At 46.6% G+C, this 19,472-nt stretch overlaps 2 long non-coding RNA genes and 1 pseudogene across 3 annotated transcripts in view; all 3 read right to left on the reverse strand.

Annotated features, from left to right (window-relative positions):
* LOC126535573 (uncharacterized) overlaps positions 1-7,247 on the reverse strand; it is a 30,784-nt gene extending 23,537 nt beyond the window's left edge. The window contains exons 1-2 of the long non-coding RNA XR_008613444.2: positions 7,056-7,247; positions 6,939-6,985 (exon numbers count right to left, since the gene is read on the reverse strand). This is a non-coding gene — a long non-coding RNA (uncharacterized lncRNA). The remainder of the gene's footprint in view (positions 1-6,938; positions 6,986-7,055) is intronic.
* Positions 7,248-11,484: 4,237 nt separating this feature from the next.
* LOC129385987 (uncharacterized) lies at positions 11,485-19,274 on the reverse strand (annotated as a pseudogene).
* LOC129385969 (uncharacterized) lies at positions 15,159-18,184 on the reverse strand. Of its 2 annotated transcripts, XR_008613443.1 has the most exons (3): positions 18,113-18,184; positions 17,419-17,481; positions 15,159-15,390 (listed from the first exon to the last, which is right to left on the reverse strand). It is a non-coding gene; the product is annotated as an uncharacterized lncRNA (long non-coding RNA). The 2 variants fall into 2 exon arrangements; XR_008613442.2 differs by lacking the exon at positions 18,113-18,184 and having other exon boundaries at positions 17,419-17,842.
* Positions 19,275-19,472: the final 198 nt, after the last annotated feature.

Consider the following 19,472-nt stretch of genomic DNA (forward strand, 5'->3'; position numbering starts at 1 on the left):
GGCCGTGAAACATCAAGTACGGACTTGCCTCGGCTGCCAGAGGCACAAGTCAACCCCAACAAAACTAGCCAGCATGCTACAACCCATTCAGATCCCATGCACACCATTTCACCAGATCGGAATGGACCTCTTGGGCCCACTTCCTTCGTCTAGTGCAGGAAACCGCTGGATTATTGTTGCGACTGATTATCTGACTCACTACACCAAAACGAAGGCTCTCCTGCAAGGCACAGCAGCAGAGGTGGCATGATTTTTCATAGAGAATGTTGTGTTGAGATTACAGTGCACCAACCACTGTAATCACAGACAGAGGAACTGCATTTACGGCAGTGCTTTTATATAATGTCCTGATGCTCAGTGGAACAACTCACCGCAGGACAACAGCCTACCATCCACAAACCAACGGTCTCGCAGAGCGCCTAACCAACTCTTGAAGAAATGCTTTCCATGTATGTGGATGTCGAACACAAAAATTGGGACGAGATCTTGCCTTATATAACTTTTGCGTACACTACTGCTAAACAAGAAACAACATGGATGACTCTGTTCAGCCTTGTTCATGGAGAAGTACGGACAATGTTGTATGCAATGCTCCCACACGAATGCGATGGTGCTGACACAGATGCAGATGCCATTACACAATGTGTCGAAGAAGCTAGACAGCTCGCACGCATAAAATCTGTAAACAGCAGGACTACGACGCAGGCTGCTACAATGCTCACCATAGACCAGCAACCTACGAAACCAGCAACAGAGTGCGGGTTCGAACGCCCATACGAAGATGGGGACTGCGAGAAGCTATTAAGGCGATACAGTGCAGTCCACTTATAACGATATCGAGAAAAACGAAAAATATGATCGCTATATTTGGACTGCAGTTATTAAAAGAAAAAACACTGAACGTACCTTTGCAGCTCCGAACTCGAGTTCGCCACTTGCTCTAAAGAATGGATGATGTAGAAAGTAGGCTGTGAAAAACAAACTTTATTTCTAGCGCCAATGATCATGCCAAGCGTTAGGCGCGCGGAAATAGTCCGAAATCTGCACTTGCTTTTTTGTGGCAGCTTCAGCTTCACAACCGCGGTGTGTGTGCATGGATTCCAGCTGCTGCGCGAACACTGGCGGCAATCCTTTAGCATGCATAAAATCAATTAAGGAGTCAAATCGACGACAGTGCACTCTGCGTGGACATCGAGGTCGGGGTGAAGCAGCCACTGTCAATCTCATCACTGTCGCTGCTGCCGTTGGCACCGTCGCACAACTTTGCCATCTGTCGAGACAGCACACCTTCGGCGATCGCCTCGTCAGTGACCTCATTGCAGAACGAGGCAGCACTGTCTGCAGTCAGAAACTCCTCCATCGTTGCACCACCTGTGTAACCCGTAGGAACGAGCTCCCACTCCCAGAGCTCGGTTATTTCAGCAGCTTCCACCGTGGGGGTTCAGTGGGTTGGGCAAGTTCGTCCTGATGCTTTTTGAAGCAGTTGTTTTCAAGATGGTTGATATCGTCGACTGGGCGAGCTCATACTTCCTCACGAGGGTGCTCACCTTGAAGCCGCGTCGAGAGTCCTGCAAAATATCGATCTTCGTGTCAAGCAACACAGCTTTGCACTTTGTCGGCGCCATCTTCGAACTGGGTTGCACCGTTGGTTGCACGCTGCCTAGGTGGCTTCAGCCTGCTATCGCGCCCGCTGAGAGAGAGACTGAGTGAGGGACGGGGCGACGGGTGCCACCGCGCTGCTTTGCTTGTCGCCTTATTTTTTTCTTTTTCTCTCTCTCGGAGTGACTGTGGCCTACGCGCACGAAGCAGCTAGTGCCATCTTGTGGCGCGCTGCGCCAACTCAGGTATTCTCCGGTGCGCGGGCGGGGCGGGACGCGCTGCGCGGTAATGGCGGCAGATACAAACTTGCGGAGGTAAACATCACCTCGTCTCGACATCGTTCGTTTGAAGGAACTAAGCAACACAAATTTGACGATTATTTGGCGCGGAAAACGCCGTCCAGAGGGCAAAATTTTTATCATTATATCCCATATGCGGTGAATAACATATCGTTATAAATGGTTTTTTTTCCCCATAGACCTAATGCATAAAATGACACTCTCATGTCGACCCATCGTTATAACCGATATATCGTTATATGTGGTACCGTTATAAGTGGACTGCACTGTACTTCGGACCGTATCGAGTTCTATGACACCTAAAAGATGTCACCTACGAGGTAGCCCCAGATAGCCCCTATTGCATGAGGCGCGGCCAATACCGGCCTGAAGTGCATGTACTAGTACGCGTGAAACTGTATGTCAGCGAGTGATTGTGCGAGGAACTTCACACCAGTGACCTCCTCTAGTATTGGGGCGATGCTTCTTTTTAGAGGGAGGCAAATGCCATGTCTCTTCTATGTCCACGAGAAAGACAACGATAGGAGCTTTAGTAGGCTTCGTCTCGTGCATTGGCCTAGCGGAGATTAGAAGATGAAGTCACTTCTAGGCTTGACTACTAAAACAAGCTGTTTTTGTTATATGTGTTCTCGTCTCCTATTTTTGTTGCACCGCGACACATACCAAAGCCACTCAAGCTGAGTTACGGTGCTAACGCCAGTGCATTATTATACTAGTTTCATTCGAAAACATACCAAAGCCACTCAAGCTGAGTTACGATGCTAACACCAGCGCATTATTATACTAGTTTCATTCGAAAACTAATTCATTGTTACTAGGCAACAGTTCTGAGTTGGTGCAGATTCTCAAGCGAATAGGCACATATTGCAGCAGTCTGCCGTTGCAGCTCGGCATCGCGCGACTTGAACTGCAGACGCATGAAAGTGACAGTGCACCAAAACAGTGTCTGCGACTTTTCGTGCGCAGTGCATGCATTCTGCAGAGCTTTGTTTCCTGGCAACGGAAGGCATGCTACAAAGCCTCCCATGCAAGAAATTCTCCAAAATCCCCACCACGGCAGATATAACACGGAGCCATGCATTCACCAGCAGGGCATCGCGTTTCGTACTACCCTAAACCTAAAAGCGTGGCATAAAGGGCTCCGGTGACCGGCGCTTCCACAGTGCCGCCTGGGCAGACCGTCAGGCCCATCCCAGCTCCATCTAGCGCACGCAATGGCAGAGAGTGTGGAGGGCGCGCACCGCCTTCCTTCGCACACAAAGCTTTGGGCGGGCGAAGTGTGCAGGGGTGGGGGGTTACTCCGGGCAGCCGCGTGGCGGGTCACTATAGAGACTTTTAGCTTGTACGCTATTCCGGTAAACGGGAGCGGTTTGGGCGGATTACCGGGTGGTCGGGGCGTAAACGTGAGCGGTGAAGCCGCCTGGTGTTGTAGAGCTCAACCAGACAAACGCATAGCTAAAACTGCAGTAACTCACCATATCCTGCTTCGCCACCCGTGCAAATTTTTGGCAGCGGCGTAATTGTGAACACGATTACGCCACTGTCGAAAATTTACGCCAGCAGCTAAGCAGAATATAGTACATAGCTCTGTGTTTGTGTGGTTGAGCTTTGCGCCACCAGCTGGCGCCACCAATCTGGCCGCTCACGTTGACGCCCCCGCTAAACCGGAAAACCGCCCGCGCTTGCCCGAATACCGGACATGCTAAAGGTCTCTTATATCTAGAAAGCCATCTGCGACCAGTCCGTGCTGCACTGTTCTCGCGGTGCAGTTCGCATTGATGCGGGCGTCAGCGTGACGGTCAAGAAGTGGTTAGTGTTGGTTTATAGACATATTTTGTTTGTTCCACATAGCGCATTGGCCAAGCATGTGGCACATGCATGCTAGGTCTCCTTGTAACGTTAGCAACTTTTTTTATCGAGAAAGAGGATGAGAACCAATTTATCTTTGTTTTACCCCTCCGTTCTCTAGGACACACTCACCAATTTTACCATGTCTTCTTCCTCCATACATTTTACGGAAATTTTGCACTTGCATAAAGCCGTCAGATGCTTGCGAAACCAAATTGGCCAACATGCTTATCGCCAGGCTTCTCTTTCAAGTAGCTGGTGCAACATCTATCCGGATCCGAAACAGTGCTATGTCAGTGATATTAGGTACTGGTCAGAGTGCACTAGAATACGGTTGAGTGGGACGAGCGGCTGGGGCAGCACATGCTCTGCGGTGAGGCGCGCGACGACGAAAGATACTATGGCGGCAGTGTGATCGAACTGAATAGGGCCGCATCAAGGCCGCACAGTTGGAAACTGCTGGTGATTCTGCTCGGTGGGGTCGTTTGTACTGCTTCGCGCGCTACTGTTTGCTATCAGACCGCCCAAATGGTGTTTATAATTGGATATGACATGCATATAGTTTTTCATCAGTAGGTCTTGCAAAGCACCGCCAGAAAAAACGTATAAACGTCCTGCTTGCCACTTCAAACAAGTAAATCATATTGCCCCCATCCGGCGCCCTGTGCTCAGATTTACCGGAAGTACTTTGATAGAAAAAGATAAAAGAACTGCAGTGCAACATACCATTCATGTTTGCGTCTTTCTTGCGTAACAGAACGCAAAGTAATTGGGACGGGTTTTTTTATTGTGGATGGCACTCGGGAGCCGAAAACAGTTTTAGGTAGCGATTATATATGCTAATCTTTGGCCTGTAAGCCGTGCGAAATTTTATGTCCAGTCCATGTTTAACAACAACAACAAAACTCAGTGTCTTTCCACTCTGCGAAGGATGACCAGCGAAGCTGCGTATGTGGGCCCCTCAATGCCAAACTGCACCTCCACTGCCGGTTGGCCCGGTATTGCACCATCTTCAGGATCGGCCCACGTATAGGGAGTGCTTAATGCCTGCGTCACCTCCGCCGTGGGTCGACCTGGCATTGTACTATCTTCAGCATTTTTTCTGCACACGGACGCAATAGTGGGGAAAGTAGCCCTTCACACCTTCGCTGTTACGTGGATATGACGCTGCGCTGCTAAACTCGAGCTCACGGGTCCAAACCAGCTCGCGGAATTCGATTTGCAATTCTGTTTAGGTACATGTTAAAGAACCCCAGGTGGTGAGAACTGAACAGGGGGCCTCATAAGCATATCACAGGACGTAAAACACTAGAATTTGTTCAATTAGAAAAGAACAAGAAAAAGGAAGAAGGTATAGCTGCGTCCTTTGTTTTTTTTTCTAGGGGTGTAAATGAAAGAAATTATTCTGTTAAAAAACATGTTACGCTTATATTTCATACCTTCAATGCAATGCCATTCCCAACAGTACGTCCACTCAACTAAGGAGCTTCTACAATATAAAAGGCTGCTTTCAGTTATCCAGTGCACTATCATAAGAATAATACTGAAGCATTTAAAGGAACAAAATGCCTCACATACACGTAAACATATTTCTAGATCTGCTGTGTTCGTTGAAGAAGATAAGTGTGGCACTACATTGGGCACCCAGTTTAAATGGGACTGTCAAAATAATGTTTTCCTTGTCGGAATCAAGTTTGGAGATGTACAGGCCATTCCAAAATGGGGCGTTTATGTTGAATGACAGCTAGGAATTTGTTCACCATAACTGATTAGCACTCGTGTGTTCTCGCAGGAATTAGTGCACCTCGGCACAACAGCCATGACTCTTCAGCAGCATAATCATTCAGAATAAGAGTCCTCACTTGCATCGGCCCCTCACCTTCGAGGCTTCAGACGTGCTGTTATTCCTTACATTCAAATGCAAATGGCTATTCAATCATTTTTAATAGTGAATTCTGAAGTCAAATATGATCTGAATAACAAATAGCATTCGATTAGACTATATGTTTCTACTTCATTTCGCCTGCTGGCATGTTGCAGGAGATCGTCAGACAAGTCACGGAGATTACTTTGGTAAAGACTTCCCAGTCTCCCCGATTTAGTCCGAGTACATAGGGAATATCTTAGCCTTAACACTTGTTCATATTAACGTCCAATAATTGCCTTGATTCCTTTTCTTTGAAAGTCTATTGGGTCACCCAGTGCTGGTGCAGATTTTAAAAGAAACACGCTTATTCCGGACGGGAGTTCTCACTTTTTCAATCAATGTATTTAGAATATTTTATAAATTTTCTCTTGCATATATGTCGTGGAGATATATGTCTATGTACCCTCAGACTTACCTAGAAGTACATTGGTCATTTGCATCTCTTCGCGCCGCGCAGTTAATGAACCTATTTTATTCCGCTATACTATTGTTTTATTTGAACATTGTCCCTGATCAATATTCCACCAACAATAAACGCACGTCAAATGACACGATATCAATAACGTTTTCTTACGTAGCTTCATGTTGCAGATAGGCGGCCTCTGTGGCAAAAATTACGTGTTACATTTAGAAAACAATGTTAAAAACAGCAGTTCACCTGGCTAAAGCTGCAATTAGTACCGGCCGACAAGAGTCGCGTGCGCAGCAATGTAAGTAAAACCGTAAAATTTTACTGCACAGACGTTTTGCATGAAAAACTGGGCGTCCGCCAGCGTCCGCGCAACGAACGTGTGCTCGCTAGCAGACGACGCACTAGACAACGACAGCAAAATTGAAGACGCCGTGTTGTATAACACATGCCAGATTTATACGTGGCAAAAGTGTGTCAATCAAAATTTGCAGTGGAAATAAAGCACTATTATAAGAGCGTGCGCGCGCAACCGGTCTCGGGACACGCAGCGAAATTACGTTGAATATGCCGCGAAGTGCGTCTCCACCCCTATCATTTCGCTCGCAGCGCCATCGCAAAATTTTTCCACACGCGGCGCCACAGCGAGAGAGCGCCGTTAGCCCCCAAACAGGGTTACGTAAGAGCTTTGCGAGATATCTGCGGTATTTGTCCAACATTGCGCGACTGACAATACAGCGTTAGACCACTCTATTACAGCAAACTCTAAACCTTACGACCGGCGCACGATTCACATGACAAGTAATGCAGAGCCAGCATAAGAGCGCTTCACTTATGCAACACAAGTTAAACTCACTGTGTCGAATCCAGGGGACATGCGATCCGATCGTGGCCCTGCTCGCCCTGCAAGCAGAGAGGGAAACGACCTATGCATATGGCGCTCACCGCAGTCATCGCAACAAGAGGTGCTCACGTTTTCCGCCGGTGACAGCACTACGTGCTCACCGCAGTAGTGCGATCCGGACAGCGGCCGCAACCGGCAACGCCGACCTTTCTTTGCAACAATAAAATTGCATTTATTGTCACCCATCCTCGTTGAAGCAAGAAGACCGCACGCTGGAGAGGCACGTCACAGAACAGCTGAACGAGGAGGCACGCTGCCGTCGATAATGGTCATCATAATAATGGATAAACAAGCTCATGGTTGGCAGATGGACCCACCAAAATGGCCAAACATTCTCAAGATGCCATAGAGTTTCTCACCTAGAGGGAAAAGGGCGATTTGCGGTGCGGTTCGCATGCGCCCTCTGGCTGTCCAAATAGGTAACCAGCAACTGGCAACATGCATCAGTATGCCAGAGTAAAGTCCCTCAATCATTTAAAAGTACCGCCAGGCTTTGATCCAGCCGACAACGCCTGCGATAGGCTGACCGGTGACATGTGACCTTGCTCCGCCCCTTTGCCGCCATGAAAGTTCCTGCGCGCCGGGCGAAGAGCGCGCGTTTCGCCTGTTGTGCTTTGCACATCGCTGCGATAATTTCGTTTCGGGAGGTCCGAAATGCATTGTTGCTGTGCGGTTGGGTGCCGAAACCGGACGAAGGATGGCAAGAAGTTATTTTGCATCGCGCGCGGCAACCAGAACCTAACCAGACGAAAAGTATGGTTACACAGAATTGCACGGACGGACTTTGAACTGTCGGTAACAGCACGACTATGCGAGGCAAGTAACATACAACGATACAAAGGTGCCATAGAAAGTATACACGCGCGTGTGTCGAGCGGTGATAGTATTTCACTCGCGTGCATGAATGTTGAGGGCCAAAGTTTGTGGAGAGTATTTATTTTAGTTCGCTGTGAGCCCGCTGAATAGATCGGCATGACCTAGGATGCGAAGGACCGAAATGCCTTGTTGCTGTGCGGATGGGTGCCGAGATCAGACGGAAGACGACAAGAAGTTATTTTGCATCCCGCGCAGCAAACAAAACCTAACCAGAAGGTTATTCTGGATGTATAGAAATGGACGGAAAGACTGAACCGTCGGTAACTGCACGACTATGCGAGGAAAGTAACGTAGAGCGATACGAAGGTGCGAGAGAAAGTATACACCTGTGTGTGCAGAGCTGCAGTATTATTTCATTCGCGCGCATGAATGTTGACGGCCGAAGTTTGTGGAGATTACTGATTTTAGTGCATTACGAGCCCGTTGACTTAGCAAGTGCAGTATGACCTAGCATGCAAGTAAATAGTGGGGCAGAAACGCATTAACTCGCTGACAAATATCCGCAGTGCGTTACGTGCGATAAAAAATAAAATTCAGCAGCGAATTCTACTTTTACACTTTCCTGTGTTTGTGCGCGCGTTGTTAACTGCGCTTTACAACATGTCCAAAATGTAATTTCCAATATCCTAATCGTATTTTGTGCATTGCATATGTGAATAAATATATTGCTAAGTGCCTGCATTACTATGTTTTTAAAAACGAATACTGCATAGCCACAGCTACTGGCCGTCAAATAATAAAGCGTAATACAGTATATCAAAGTACATTACACACAGCTGCGAGCTCGTTCCTTCCAAGTTTCCCTTACACTCGAAGATGTTTCAATAATCGGCAATGCCATTTTACTGATGAAAAACACACAACTGCAAATGAACATAAGAAAAACGCCACAAGCGATACGCGGATTGCCAGCAAAACACAGTGCAGTAATAGCTGGGTCAATCCGCGTGCGTTTCGTATAAGGGCCCTCTAATTCTTACGGGGATTTAGCGGTGCACGGAGGCGAAAATGGATAAACAACACAATGCGCGTCATGATTCGAGTTTACGCGGCGACGTCGCACGGTTCACGAGAACAGTCAACCACATTCACACACGCGCACACACTACGCTCGATGTTGGTGTGCCGCGAGATCAGATCGCGCTGGCAGCCCGAACACGATCGAGGAGACACGCTGACACGATCCATACCACCTCTTCATCATGTCACGACAGTTGCACTGGCTCGTAGCATTGAACCACAAGACACAGCAGTCGTCGTGTAATCGCTACACGACAGACACACTCAGCGACAAGAAGACTGTTGGCGCACTCGTTTCCACAAACACACAGGATGTTGTTTAGTTGCCGTGAGGGTCGCGCGCTTTGAGAATCGCACGTTTGAGCGACGTTATGTCGAAAGTTTTCCGGTCCAAGCGACTGTAAGCCTTCATTTTTACACGACTTCTTCGTTCAATGCAACCGCTATGTGTACGCAGCACACTTACATGCAAAAGATTTCACAGAGCATACGGGATTAAGCGTAAGCAATCACCAAGGCTCGCGCGGCGATTGAGCGCAAACGAACGAAATGTAAACACACGGAATCGAGGCGATCAAGCCCTAATTACGCTCTCTTGAGCTATTTTCTTGGAGCACTTATATGAAATTAAAGGACTAAATTTAGCAGTTCGGGTCTTTCTTTCGTTTTTCGCCACAGTCAGACACCAGAAGGTTTTATTTCCGCGCGTATGCAGATATTTTTTCACTTCACGAATGCCGCGGCGCCGCGGTTTAGCGTGGGCGCCGTCTGCTACAGGAACTTCCTAGGTGGCACGCGCGGCAGATGGCGCTACCTTGGAAATTATAGAGGGACCTTATGCCAGAGCATTGCCCATGCATACCACTAAGGTCCCTCTACATACCACAGCGCAGCAGCGCCAGATTTCCCTCTAGGTAATGTAGTGAGAAACTATATGGGTGGGGGCACGACCTACTGGAACTCCAGACCTGCACAGATATCCGGCTTCTATGGGAGCACCTTGCGCCCACTTTCGTTCAACCGACGGCCGTAGGTGGCGCTTTTATAACCTGTTCGTCTGCTACGCGGTGGGCGGCTGTGCGGCGTTGTAATTAGTACGGCAGCTGCGTGACGAATTGCTTGTCTAGTTGATGATTTTTGCTAACATAGTGACAGTGATTTCACAAGACTTTGATCGGTCACTTGGCTCCAAAAGTTGACTGCCCGAACCTAAAAAATGTCGGAGCGTGTAGTCCGCTGCTCTCTAAAATAGCGTCAAATAGCCGCTCTTATTGCCTTTTTCAAGCAGATTATTGTAAACCACATTGTGTATAGAGTTCGCAACGTACGCAACAGTTTCATTGTACACGTTGTAAAATTCGCTTTTGCGCTCTTTAGAAACTTGAAACCACCGTAATGTTCGACGACAGAACGATTACCACTCGTTTTTACTCTTGAAAGTTGTCCATGAATGCGTCGTGAGTTCAAAAAGTGAATTGTGCACACAGCTTCACTGCGTACGTATCTTAACCACAACCGTGATATTTCCGCCGTACCACGGAGAAAAGCTAGCTTTACAGTTTGAAAAGAGTTCCGTGACACGATTTAAGGCTTGCAGTGCAGCACGTTTTAAAGCACTGGGATCGCTTAATTTTTTGCAAGCTTTCTACTGAGCTAGACATCCAACGACAATAAAAACTAGATATGCTCACCTTTCCTTGAAACAGAATCGATCAAGCTATTGCACATCTCGGGCGGAGGACTTACTCGTGAATACTTTTACTATACTTTTACCAGATCATCTGCCTTTCACTACGGCACACAGCAGTAAATCCTAGTGTCATCTACGACACTAGGCCGACTAGGCTATCTGTAATCAACTAAAAAAAGCTATATTATCCTATGAATCTTTTTAAACAATTTTTCCAGTCTCTTACGGAGGCTAGGAAAGAGACATTTATGCCGTCGATCTAGCATTGCAGCTGCCACCTATGCTCGTTGTTTACATTTCTTGCACCGCTCCTCCTCTTCTAGTTTCACTATTCAAACGCAAAGCATTCGCAAATATGTTTTCTTTTGTATATTTGTGAATTTATTCATTTACCGCCTATACAAGTGCTTTGTCCCTGCCGAAATGGCAAGACAAGCGCTGAACAGATCGCTGAAGCAGACGACAGCGAACAGGTTATAACTAGCGCCACTCTGCTCATACGTTCTTTCCCTAGCGGCAAAAGGGGCGAACTAGACCAGGCGTGCTGGAGGAGGGAGCTGGTGCAGGTCTGGAGTTCAGTAGGTCGTGGGTGGGGGTGAGCACTAGCGCCACTGTTCGCGGCGGCGGTTTGGAAAATAAAAAAAAAGCCACACAAGCAAAAGCAAATCAGCGGCGCTGGCACAGCGCCGCACGTAGTAGGTTGAAGCTTGCGTAGGTTGAAGGTTGATGTAGGTTGAAGCTTCCGCGTCATGATGAAAACGCGACTCTTGCACTGCCACTATGCTGCCACATTCTGTGCTGCATGTGTGGCATTGACGTGGTGACCCACCTTTGGAACACTTTGCAGTCGTCTTACCTGTGCTGCTTTTATATTTTTTTTATTGCTACCGCATAATGTTGCGACAACATACGTCACTCTGTGCTCGGTTGTGTACGGCGCGATGGCGCACTTTTTGTAGGTGTGCTAGCGAAAGCTCGTGTTGTAGACAGGCGACGCACCATCGCTCCTCGGCTGGACGAAGCACCAGCATGACCCCATCCCGAGTCGAGTTCTGAGAATCCTCCGTCGCCCTCAGCGTCTCGGCTACCGGACAGGGACCGAGAGTTTGCCCCTAGGAAGATGCGTCTTTTGTAGAAAATAAATGCAGTCTGTTCTCTGCCACCAACCGATGCGCACTCCTTTCACGGATGGGGCGGCAGAGTTCTGACTGGTGTGGTTTAAACCTGTTGCCAGCTTTGCGGGTCAATGTTGCCAGACTGCCTGCCAAATTTCACGGGAAAAAACACTGTCAAATGTAGCGAATGCAACACGCCATTTTCGAAGCGCACAGAGTTACCAGATCACACGCGCGCAGGCTCCCAGCTCCCGACAGTACCGGAAAGCTGCTGCATAACCCGCGCGCTTTCGAATCGCTTGCTTGTTGTGGGCCCTGTTCTCCGACGGTACGAAGCGCTTTCTTTCGCTGCACACGCTTTGGCTGGTCCGCGCGGGACGAGGCTTTCGCTGGATCTGAAACTGAAACGCGTCGCATAACGATATATCGCTGCGCGCTCTAGCTACAACGTTAAAAAAGGGTTGGATCGCCTTGATTTGCATAGGCAGTGTCCTGACGATTACGCTGCTCGCAATAAAGACTTTTCTGAAACTGACACGCGTCGCATACCACTTGGGACGCGATATATCGCTGCGCTCTCTCGCTACAACGTTAGAAAAGGGTTGGATCGCCTTGATTTGCAACAGGCAGTTTCCTGACGATTACGCTGCTCGCAATACACTGCTCGGAAACGGAGACGCGTCGCATAACTCTTGGTGCAGGATATATCGCTGCGCGCTCTGGCTACAACGTTAGAAAAGGGTTGGATCGCCTTGATTTGCATAGGCAGTCTCCTGACGATTACGCTGCTCGCAATACTCTGTTCGGAAACGGAGACGCGTCGCATAACTCTTTCACCAAGAGTTATGCACCAAGAGTTATGCGACTCGCAGGGCAGAAGAGCCCATTCATCAAGAATTGTGGCGGGTAACACCTAAAAATATTCAGTGTTGACGAAAAACGAAGTGCAACGTATTTCACTTAGCGGAGAAAGTGTTATCCGAACGTGCGACGTACAAAGGCACACCGAGACACGAAGGCGGCGAACGCAGACCCCGCCATTGTGGTAGTAAGCCGTCGGCGAAAACACGTAATACAGCCGATGTCACGAAGCACTGATGCAAAACACACGGCAAACAGCATCAGCACAGCTAAATAACTCCAGTTAATATCCAGTATAAATGTACAGAACGGCTTAGAATGACGCACAACTGGCATAACGAACCCACGATCGAGACATTGCGGGTGCCGTTTTTTCAAACTTCCTGCCTCCCAGTGTTTCCAGCACGGAATGAAATTTCTGACAAATTTGGAGCGTGCCGCCGAAGTGATCGCAGCGCGGTGGCTTTGTGACACCGCTGTGCAACACCGGCATTTCGCTTCTGCTGCTGTAAGTATACCTGCTGCGCGAGCAGAGAATGGTTTCCAGGCGTCGTGTGCGTGCCCCGTATGGAAAACAATAACACGCCCTTGATTGTTGAAGTTCTGGTGTGAAATTATTTAAGATTAAAGCCAATTAACTTATGTTGCTTCCAACGATCGAGTTCGATTTGTCTCTGGCGTCTTTTATTCGCTAACGCCGACGGCAACCGCACTTTTAACAAGTAGTTTGGCATTTTATGCACTTCTAGAAAAAAGATCTAGAAAAGTTCTTGAGTTAGACATTCTGAATGTGTTTACCAAAATAGAATCTAGTGACACCAGTAGTGGGTTTTGCCGCAGATAGAATACATACCAGCATATTCCAAGTGCTGAGGTCATGTTTAGAAGAAATTCTATTTTCAGTCTTATCATAGACCATGACGTCTATAGCCGTTTGTAGCCGTTTCAAGAAGTTTTTAAGACGTTCTGTGTTTCGTGGGTTGTGTCCTGTTGTGTGCTTGCGGGGGTGCCCGTGACGTCAATGGAGTGTACAGTGGGTGTTTGTCTGCAGAACTTGGCGAAATGGTTTTTCTTTTGACACTTGTGGCATGTAGCTCCCCATGCTGGACAGCTCAATTTTCCTCCTTTGTGAGGCCACGCTCCTCCACAACAGCTGCACTTCGCAGCTTGCTTGTTCTCTGGACGATTGCTCGACAGCTTGTGTTCTGACTGGATGCTCGAAGACGCATTGCGACGCCACAGCTTCTTCTTTGTGACTTTCTGGACAAGTTCGACGCGCTCGCGGCATTCCATGCTGGTTGCTTGAAATTCTGCTGTTTCGAGGCTGCTGTGTATTTCCATGAGTTTCTCCAGCGTGACGTCGGCTCTCGTAGTGCACTGTGGCGCAGCTTAACTGAATTGGTGCCTTCTATCATTTGCGATACGATTTGTTGTTCTTCGTTCGCAAACTCGCATGTCGCAGCCAACTTGAAACTCTGACTTAAAATTGGTCCACTGTTTCTTCGGAGCTTTGCTTTGCTTGACGAAAAACATGCCCTTCATAGACAGCGTTCTTTCTTGGTGCGAAATGTGCGTTCACCCACGAAACACGCAAGCCGCTAGTTGATGTCTAAAAGATGTCTTGAACGGCTAATTCAAAAGCCTAGTAGCCGTCTTGATCAAGACATTTTGTAGCCATGGACGTCTAGAAGTACTTCAGTAAGCCCTGCTAACGTTACGCTAAAAGTTGGCTAATGGACAGCTTGACAAGAACAACTGAAGACTTTTTAGACATTCCCTCAAATTTTTGCGGCAGCTGTTACAGTAACACGACGTTTGCCCACAGTTACAATTTATTTTAAACGAGGCATGGACATCAGAAAAAAAAAGTTTATATTGTCAGATAGAGTGATGCACAGGTAGTTTTTCCAGATGTGAACCATGGGAATGGTGTAGTACAGTCTCATTGGTCAATTAGTGCTTTTTAATTAGACCAATCAATTGAATGCCGCCTGTCAGAATTATTTTGCAAATAAAACAAGATCTGTATTGTATGCTGATATCATTCCGATGTTCACCCATTGACCTAAACAAGAACATCTCTGCGTGAAACAAGTCATTATTGACAAAACTTCGCCCTGCTGGGTCTCCACCAAATTGAAATAGCTTCTAGTAAAGAAAAATTTTGTCAGTGATGCTGCAGTTCAGGCAAAAATTACATCCTGGTTTCAGCTACAGCGGGAACAATAGCCTTACACCAGTATACGAAACAGAACACTGCTGCAATGAGTTAAAAAATAATGGATAGTACACATCTGGAAAAACACTCTGCGAACCACTCCAACTAGCAATATAAATATACTTTTTCTGATGTCAATGCTTCATTTAAAAGTAAATTGTAACTTACTTTGTGGGTGCTTCTTGTAAGTAACGCCACATGCTTGCACAGCATCACGCAGAAATAATGGCCCGTTCTTCGGCATACCATCCATTAGTGAATTCCTTGTACATTACATGTTACCAGAACTGAAAGATAAATCATAATATGCTGTTATTTTTTTTCATAAACTGTATGATGAACTTTTCATGCATAAAAGATGATTGCACGCGAAAATGCAGCAAGACATCAACTTCACACCATGTCACATACTCATACTTTATTACCTAATAAATTAGAAAAGATGCAGAAAGTGTAATCAACAAGAGTGACAAATAGCAGCAAAGGTGATCATGGATAAATCTTGAAGATGATTGCCGCCGCTGCCAGAGTAGGCCAGCCTTCGTAGGAGAGCACTTGCTGCCCACAAAAGCTTGCTGTCACAGGCCACGCGTGACGGTTCTTGTAGACATAGGCAAGCAATACCTGCACAGAAGAGGGAAAAAAAGGTGAGGGAGGAAATGGGAATATTGAAATTGGAACTTCAATTAGTAATATGTGCTAAGTAAGAAGTTTGGCTCACAATGAAAATAAATTTAAGCACTCCTTTCTCTTAAATTACGGGTATCTTAAGGTATGTATGCGATGATGTTTAAAATGACTAGTATATTTCCTATCATAAGAAGCCAACAAACACTGACACCAAGGACAACATAGGGGAAATTACTTGTGCTTAATAAATGAAATTAAGAAACGATAAATTAATGAAAACTAAAGTGGATGAAAAAACACCTTGCCGCAGGTGGTAACCGAACCCACAAACTTCGCATTTCACGTGCTATGCTCTACCGATTGAGCTACAGCGGCGTCGTTTTCCCGTCCACTTTCTCGGGTATTTATGTGTTCTAGTAGAACCCTGGGAGTGTCAGCCAGCGCCACATCTCGGAGACCTTGTTCCTGGCATATAGTCATTAAGTTGCATAGCAGAGTCAGCCTTTAAATTATTTTATGGTGTTTTATGGCTAAAAAGCCACTTAACCTGTCACACAATTCTGAGAAGCTTCCTGCAAAATATAATCAGTTTAAAACAGTAATTCACTCTGCAGGTAAATGATGTACTAACTTAATTAAAAAGTTAAATAGCGTTTTAAATTGTTGAACTAAAAGCAAGTTTGGCATTTTGCGCTGCCTAGCTGTTGCCTTTCTTTCAAGCTTAAACATGACACAGTACACAGTAAGCAGGTAGCGTGCAAAGGAGGACTGGTGATAAAGTATTGTTCCAAAGCAACACTCCTAGCTGGATCAATCACTTTTGTTGATATATTTTCATGTGACCCTAATTCGATTAGGGCAATACCTCACACAAATGATGCAACACCTTGGATGATGCGTCATACAAAATTGAAAGTATCTCATGATGTGATCAAACGATAACATTGCCCACTGTCTTGGAAGTGTTAACATGCTGTTTGCGCAAGAAAGTGCAAAGTTATTCATATAGGTAGCAAATTCATCAGTGCATCTATAGCCTCAGGTAATTCTGAGAATCTATGTTAACTCGCAATTGAGAAGCCACTGCACACAAAATGGTGTATTCAAGTAATGGTCCATGCTGAATAATTTCCCACCTAGTGAAAAGGCAAATGTGGCAGGCTAATGGGCTAGGGCAAATAGATTGCTAAATTCTGATAACACCTCCAATGATATTATTGAAATAGGTGATAAAAAACAGCACAGGTAAAATTGCAGTTATCAAAACATTTTAAAAGCACCTCAGCAAACTGCTGGAACCCTCAGCATCATGCCTGTTCTACATGCACATATGTTGCAGCGCAATCTACATCTCAGACGCAGGCGCCTCCACACATCACTTTGTGATCTCCTCACAATAAGGTTAAAAACAGTCTGGCACAAGCTACCTGATGTGATTCATTTTGCAAGCGCCAGCCAAGTGCTGATAGTGGTAGAGCGAAATTGAAGTTTGTCCTTGTATGGAAGCCTCGGCGCATGTTTTATTAATTCTAGCGGCAAAGCACACCTTTTACAGCACACATAAATCTTAAATTAGACTGCTTGCTGATGCTGTACAGTAAATTCCCGTAAAGAAACTAAATCACACAGAAAACATTTAGAATACCAAACTAATCAAATACTGGCTTGAATACATTTGTGCATTAGGGAAGCAAGGAGTAATGTACACTGTTGTAGCAAATTTTTACTTATGTATGGTATACTTGTATGACACAGCAGACGTAATTTTTGAGTTCTTACATAGCAATGACTATTTACAGGTACATCTTGTAAGGCTTAGGGAAACTAATTATTACTAGAACTGCGTATGTACACTGGCACTGAGAAATTGGTTATAATAGTGGCAGTTTATAATGGACCAGTGCAAAAAAAAATGCCCGTTTGTGAGACACCAACTAGCTATTTTACCACGAAGCGCTACCTGGCCTTAACCCATATAAAAAGCACTGGGAGGACCAGAGAGGGCACAGTACATTGGCTTACACTGATCATGATGAGGTCCCGTCATCCAGCTAGCGCCAAGGTACAAGAAGGATGTCCAGCCGTCTATAGAGTGAAAGGAACAAAATAAGATAGCATCAAGTCAGTTGAAAGGCAGATTTGCAATTACAAATAAGGTGACCCAGTCACAGTCATTCATTAATAAATGCCAAGCTGTCGTGTTTTCACTCCCAGATGAAGCACCTACTAGGTTAAAGGTTTTGCTGCTTATTTAGAACACAAGTGAAATTTGTACATCAGCAGACGATTTAATTTGGAATTGTATAGATGAAGTAAACATTGCAGTTATATTTTTGTTTTGCTATAAAGTGGGAACGCTACAAACTGCACAGTCACTGACACACACGCGCGCACACGCAAGAACAAAAGGACACAAAATAGGGCGAGTTCACTCTGGTTCAGCATTACAGCCAGCGCGTCGTCTTCGGATGCACTCCTTTCGGTTGGTTCGTGCTACGTTAACCACAAAGACTAACAAGCAGGGCAAAGTTCTGACTGGTGTTGCGAAAGTCGTGGAGCGCGGTAGTGCTGAACGGCTAAACACAAGAACCCTCGTATAAAAGTAATGACGAAAACTCGCAGGGCAGAAGAGCCCATATATCAAGAATTGTCGCGGGTAACACCTAAAAATATTCACATTGTTGACGAAAAACGAAGTGCAATGTATTTCACTTACCGGAAAAAGTGTTGTCCGAACGTGCGACGTATACAAAGACGCACCGAGACACGAAGGCGGCGAACGCAGATCAGGCCATTGTGGTCGTAAGCCGTCGGCGAAAACACGCAATACAGCCGATGTCACGAAGCACTGATGCAAAACAAACGGCAAGCAGAATCAGCACAGCTAAATGACTCCAATTAATATCCAGTATAAATGTACAGAACGGCTTAGAATGACGCACAAGTGGCATAACGAACCCACGACCGAGACATTGGGGGCGGCAGTGGCCGGTGGCCGTTCTTTCAAACTTCCTGTCTCCCAGTGTTTCCAGCACAGAATGAGATGTTCGACAAATTTGGATCGTGTCGCCGAAGTGATCGCAGCGCGGTGGCTCTGTGACACCGCCGCGCAACGCCGGTAGGGTGGCTTCTAGGCACCCTAACGCCGGCGTTTCGCTGCTGCGCGAGCATAGAATGGCTTCCTGGCGTCGTGTGCGCGCCCCGTATGGAAAACAATAACACGCCCTTGACTGTTGAAGTTCTGATGTGAAATTATTTAATATCAAAGCCAATTAACGTATGTTGCTTCCAACGAGTTCGATTTGTCTGTGGCGTCTTTTATTCGCTAACGCCGACGGCCGACGGTAACCGCACTTTTAACGCGTCGTTTGGCATTTTATGCACTTTTAGACAACAAGATCTAGAAAAGTTCTTGAGTTAGACATTCTGAATGTGTTTACCAAAACACACTCTAGTGACACCAGTAGTGGGTTTTGCCGCAGATAGAATATATACTAGCATATTCCAAGTGCGGAGGTTATGTTTAGAAGAAATTCTATTTTCAGTCTTGTCATAGACCAAGACGTCTATAGCCGTTTGTAGCCGTTTCAAGAAGTTTTTAAGAGGTTCTGTGTTTCGTGGGCAGCTTCGCGACTGCCGTTTCATAGTCCGTGCCTCTATCCGGAAGCGTCAGAAAAATGCCGTGCACCGCGTCTCCTGCGTAGTGTAGCAGCATAGCGCGTTTGCGGGCTGCATTCTGTATGTTTGCTGCTAGTAGAAAGTTGTCAAAACGGGCTTGCCATTTCGTCCACCGCTGGGCGAGCGACGCCCGTACTCCGACCCGACGTCGGGTCCGAGTACGGGTCGAATGGCGGGAAGACGGGCAGCATGGCTTCCATCGTGCGTGAATAAACGTTCCTTTGAGTTTTATCCGAGTCCAGTCTTCTTATCTTGAACAGAGATAACTCCCGCGCCGGCAGCAGACATTACAGTGACGTTGCGCCGTCGGTGAGTAAAACGGCGCCCGCAGACAGCGCTACGGCTTTTCTGTGCAAAACGCAAACGCGCGGACAGAAACAGAGCCAAGACAGAGCCGA

Source organism: Dermacentor andersoni, chromosome 7 (genome assembly GCF_023375885.2).
Source record: "Dermacentor andersoni chromosome 7, qqDerAnde1_hic_scaffold, whole genome shotgun sequence".
In the NCBI taxonomy this organism is placed as follows: domain Eukaryota; kingdom Metazoa; phylum Arthropoda; class Arachnida; order Ixodida; family Ixodidae; genus Dermacentor; species Dermacentor andersoni.